Source organism: Candoia aspera, chromosome 9 (assembly GCF_035149785.1).
Source record: "Candoia aspera isolate rCanAsp1 chromosome 9, rCanAsp1.hap2, whole genome shotgun sequence".
Classification (NCBI taxonomy): Eukaryota; Metazoa; Chordata; class Lepidosauria; order Squamata; family Boidae; genus Candoia; species Candoia aspera.
Genome location: NC_086161.1, coordinates 16,907,948 through 16,914,208, shown reverse-complemented (window position 1 = coordinate 16,914,208; position 6,261 = coordinate 16,907,948).

Sequence of the window (6,261 nt, the reverse complement as noted above, 5' to 3'; positions counted from 1 at the left end):
GTCCATGGAATTATATTACTTTAACTCTTTTGTTTACCAAAGGAAACTTTTTTGGGGGGGAAAAAAAAGTCAACTTTTTTTTTTTTTTTAGAAGTTTGGATTGAAAGTAATATAACATCTGCTTACTACTATTGTTAAAAAAAAGCAGGTGTGGTAAAACAGAAGACTATAACATCATGAGACAGATGGTTTTAAAGTATAAGAACAGAAAGGACAATTCTGTTTCAGTTTCACATCACGGTCAATCAGATAGTTTATCAAGAAGGTTGCAGACATGGACATGCTCCTCTTCACTATTGTTTCCTAGCATATATATGGATGGATGGATAGCGATAGCGATAGCGATAAGGATAAGGATATAGGGACATGGTGGCACTGCAGGTTAAACTGCTGAGCTGCTGAGCTTGCCAATTGGAAGGTCGGCGGTTCGAATCTGCGTGACGTGGTGAGCTCCCATTGCTAGTCCCAGCTCCTGCCAACCTAGCAGTTTGAAAACATGCAAATGTGAGTAGATTAATAGGTACCGCTTCGGTGGGCAGGTAATGGCGTTCCGTGTAGTCATGCCGGCCACATGACCACGGAAGTGTCTACGGACAAACGCCAGCTCTTCAGCTTTGAAACGGAGATGAGCACCGCCCCCTAGAGCTGGACACAACTGGACTTAATGTCAAGGGAAACCTTTACCTTTACTTATGGATATGGATATAGATATACATGATACAGATATAGATATAGATATAGATATAGACAGATATAGATATAGACAGATATAGATGATATAGATATAGATATAGATATAGATGATATAGATATAGATACAGATACAGATACAGATACAGATACAGATACAGATACATATTGGTTTTCCATTGCCTTCTTCCTAGTGTATGATATACTGCCCATTATTCCAAAGATAATATGCAGCCATTGAGGCAAATAGCCACTGATTGGCTGGTTCTCCATAATTTCCAAAGTCCTCTTTTCAAAGCAGATAAAGTGGTGACCATTACCACCTCTGATGACCATGAATTCCACCACCTAACTGAGGGTTGGAGAAAGAAATACTTTACTTTTAATGGTGACCCCAAATTACAACATTGTGGAAAAAAGAAAAACCACCCAACTCATCATCTACATTTTTCTACCCTGTGCAAGATGTACCTTCTCTTTTATGCTCTCCCAATGGACTTGAATCAGATCCTCAATCCAATCCCAAACACATTTATTAAGAACTTAATCTGATTCAATAATGGGATTATTCTACCAAACATCATCACATTGTTAGTGTTGGGGATTTGGGGATTTCAGACTTAAAAAGCAAAGTCCTTTTTCAGCCAACAGTGACTTGGTATAGAGACATATTTGTGTTGCTTATTGGGCAACAAGACAAAAGTGATTGGCTAATGCCTTCTTCAGTTTTTTAATTTCCCTGGTCTAGCCTGCAACATTGGAATTTCCTGGTTTGCAGACTTAGGTGTTTGTAAAGTGACATCATTGCCAAGTCTTGGAGTAATATTTTACCATAGGGGGAGTTATATGGCAACATAATTTTTTAAAAAAATATGCAGACCATACATAGTTATAGATTTCACACTTCAAAAGAAAGTATTTAGCTTGAACACTGAAGACAAAATGGACATATTAGGAAATGTTGCATACACATTTGCACATATTGGGGGAGATACATAGAAAAATAGATGCACATTTTGTTTTTGTTAATTTCATGGACAGATGGAATAGATTTAGGACTGAATACATGCAAAACTGACACAGACAGTTTTGTAACTTGGGTTTGTTGAGTTTTTAGAGTCATGCTGTTTTCTATTGATTGCATAGTACAAATGAAAAGCATTGGTACAAATGCAGCAAAGGCGAAATTAATGACATGCTGGAATATGCTTTGAATTTCTCAACTTTTTCTTCCCTATGAAAGGGCCTTCTGTTTTTCTCTTTATTTTAAGGCTGCTTGATATTTTCTGTTGAACTTCTCTTGGTAGAATTTTTGAGCTTAGTTTATTGCTAAAAAGTGGTGGAGGATGTTAGTGGTGGACTTTTCTGTTACACATCTTTCCATCATTCTGAAGCCTGTCACCCTTTACAGGCTAAAAAAACCCATAAGAGAAGTGCATTCATGATATCAATGTTAGGATTTTATTGAAGTGTGGGCACCCAGATCAAGGAAAAAAACAATAAAGACTTTTTAAAAAAGCTTGGAAGCCTTCTGTGGACTTTTTGCTGAAAGAAGAAAAGACAGGACTGATGATTTATGGATTTGGGGATAAGGGTCAAAGAGGGAGGGGAAGGAGTAAGATGTCAATTGGTCACCTTGATCACCTTGATTGACCAGACTGTCACTGGACAGAGTCCTGCTGGTTGCAACTCACTTTCCATTCATCTCGAATCCTGGCTTTTCTTCTCCAGGTTCAGCCAAAGTCTTTGACTATTGGATCTTCCCATCTCTTTGGAGTTTGGCCGATAGGTCTTTTTACTTCTCTTGGATACCATTCAGCAACTGCTGTTGTCCAACAGCCATCCGACATGAGCACGACATGTCCTGCCCAGTGTAGCTTCCATTTTCGATATTCGATGATGACATCATTTATTCCACTTCTTGTTCTAATCTGGCTGCTTGGGATGTGGTCTTGGAGAGAGACTTTCAGCATGGATCTTTCCATAGCCCTTACTGCTCTTGAAAGCTCTTCCTCTTCTGCTTTTGTTAGTGACCATGTTTCATTTCCATATAGCACTGCCGATAAGACAGTTCAATTAAAAAGATTAGCACACAGTTTTCCGTCGATCTTCTCATTCCATAAGACTTCCCTAATGGAGTTGTTTCTAGCCCATCCAGTTTTCTTCCTTCTGACCAGTTCTTCTCTTTGATCATTGTTCATTTGGATTAGCTGTCCCAAGATGTCAATTACTCGATAGAAAGAAGGACAGAAGTTATCCCTCCCTCCCTCCCTTTCCCCCTTTCCCCTTCTATTTTATTGAAAAATTTGATAGATAGATTAGATTAGATTAGATAGATTAGATAGAAATAAATAAATAAATAAAGGGACCCAAGGAGGCTGCAGACCTTTGGTCATTTCATAACTGAATAAATGCAAGACCACCACACTCCACCCAAGACAATTTCACAGTTTCTCTTCTCTTTTGCATGAAAATGTAAAAGCAAATCCTCTTTCCTGAAACTGATTCAGGTTTTTTTAAAAAATGCTATTTTCACTAGTTGACACGTGGCTTACAGTCATTTTTGTTTTTATCCAATATGCAAACACACACAAGTGCTTTAACCTTCTGCTGATATTCTGTAATTGATTTTGCTGAGAGAAACACCACTTTTGATGTCTCATGATCACAGTCTTTTGGCTATCACACATGAACTTTTCCTGGACCTTACAGCCAAATATTGCAACATCCTCATGATGATCTGAGCTATGTAGTAACTTATAGCTCCATCTCTTTTTCTCCTCTCTTCTCCTCTGTTTATTTGCTTAGTAGATTTCTTTTTCTAATCATGCCTGAACCACCCTTTCTCTTCTTTAATAATTGTACATTATTATTTCATGAAAAGCAAAACAACAAAAACAGGCTTTCCCATCTGAGCGGCATTCAAATACTCCTCTTAAAATGCCATCAGGGACAGGAAATACTCATTAAATTCACAATGGCAACATATTTTGACTTATGAAGAGCTTCAGTGTTATAGTCTGAAGTATTTTTTCTGTTGCATTTCAGAGAATTTCCCCCAAGAGTCTTACAAAGTAGGAATACTTTCTCCATTAGATCACACAAGTAACTGCATTTTTGGATTTGGCAAGGAAAATGGCCCTAATCCAGATGAGAGGGAAGAAACCATTAACTTCCTCAACATTTTTTCTGACCCCTGCCACCTGCTTCCTTAGCAGAACAGTTATCTTTTAGAACACTTCCTTAAGTCTGCCATGTTACCTCAGAGCATGTCCCATTGGATGTAATGAGTCTTACTTGTGAATAAAGATGCATGGAAGAGGGAAGTATGGACATGACAAGATATGAACGTCCACAGTCTTTCCACTTCACAATGGTACGTGTGCATTAATCATTCTTAGCTCTTTACTTAGAAGGTTAAGAATAGATTTATGTAATATTTTACAGCAGGAAAAAAATAAGAATGAGTGTTCCTATCATTCTTCTATGATCAATATTTCTGTTGAACATGCCCCAAGATGACCAAATCTCTCTTGCATGAGGTTGCTCAGATTTATACATGATGAATCAAGAACTAGAATAAGAAAGAATGGTGCTATTTCAAGCAGTACATCAAATAAAAGAAAAAAGTGTTAACCTTTATTTTTAAAAAAATCTTATGCACTGTCAGATTAAAAATAATATCACCCTGAAACATAAAAGAGATTTATCATATAGATATAGATATATGTAAATTAAATAATAAAAGAAGCTAGATGGATCTATTGGTACCCCTCATGAAACTGCATATGGGTAAATGTGATTGCCGTGCTGTGTGGGATAATAAGATCTAGCTAATGGCATTTGAGGAATGGAGAGAGAGAGTGTTGGGCAACCAGTCTTGATTTTTTTCAACTATGTGTACTAAAAAACTCCAGAATTTTGTTATTTTTGGGGGGGGACCATCCCCCCCAGCTATTCTGCTTCTAAGAACTCTCCTCTATTTTTTCAGACTTGATTTTAAACTGTTGTGGAAGTTTCCCAGAAGATCCTTGCAATCACAGCCACTAGCTATAAACCTGTCATAACTGCTATGATCCCCATGCATTCTTGAAACATATTTTAGCATAATAATTTATTTTTAAAATCCCCTGAAAATAAATCTGAATAGGACAGGAGATTGCAAAATGAATTTCACCAGAAATATATTGACTTGGGAGTCATATATATACTTCCTTTGAAGAAGGGCTACAGATCACTTACAAAGCACATGTTCGCCATGACAAAGGTTTTGGGTTCAATGTCCAGCATCACCAGATAGGCTCCAAGGGTTACTGAAATCCTCAAAAGCTGCTGTTAATCAGTGTAGAAAATTTTCCAATGCATGGCCTGTAAGTGCTAGAAAAGATACAGAATGATATGGGTTTAGAGTAGTTCCTGAAGAAGGAAAGACTGGCAGACTTATGGACCTTTAAAAGCTTTTAGCAGAGTCAGGCAAGAGGAGGCATGATAGAGATTTAAAGAATCCTGCATGGAGTACAATATGTACAGATATAAGTTTAGTCTAACATTTTTCTCAATGTTAGAACACAGGCTCGTCCATAGAAACAAAAGACAGGAAAAATGAAAGGAAGGAGTATTCATTTTTTGTGTAATACATAATTAAAGCAATGGAATTTGCTATTGTTGGAATTGTTAATGACCACCATTCTAGGTGATTTAAAAGGGGGCTAGACAAAACCATAGAAAAATGGACTATCAATGGCTACACACTATGTTCTTTATCATAGACAGCATATACCTGCTTGCAAGGAAGTGATCATGGAAGGTGTCTATCACCATCATGTTTAAGATCTGTTTGGCCATTGTGTGATGCTGAACATTGGCTTAGATGACATTCTGACATGATCTAATGGTGTTCTTATGACTAATTCAGTTTGTATGTTCATTTTCTCTGGAATAACCTTCCTAACCTAGTTGGCATTGCATTTTGTCTCCCATAATTCCCAACCAGCCACCAGGTGGTCTATAAGGTCTTGCAGGTAGAAAATGCTTATAAGAACCTTCAAATATTTACAAAGTCCCAGAAGAGTGTCCTCTGAGACCAAGTCTCTTGTTACGATATCCGATGACTGAAAGATCAGCTGTGATCACTCACTGAACCAGTGTGTTCAAGTATGACAAGTTCTTCATAGAAACATAGATTTGTGGAAGTTGGAAGGAAACTTGAAAGCCTTCAGTCTTCTTGGAGCCTCTAGACTTAAATATGTAAGATAATTAGCCAAGTGTCACACAACTGAACCCTATGTTCACTACAAACAAGTTTGTTTTCCTAATGTACTAGGTACAGAAATAGATACATCAGTCATTAAACTATTCTAGGTTCAGGCCAAATCCCTTTCACTGTTTCCTTTATATCAAACTACATCTCCCAGGGACCAGTGCTTTCTCTTCTGTTGTTTCCAGACATGGCTGCATGTACGAATATCATCAGAGGAAAGGAATGATCACGGAACACAGATGGCAGAGATTGGGATTGGTGTAGAGAACCAAAAATGGATGAACCTTGTCAGACACAATGCTCCCTATGGC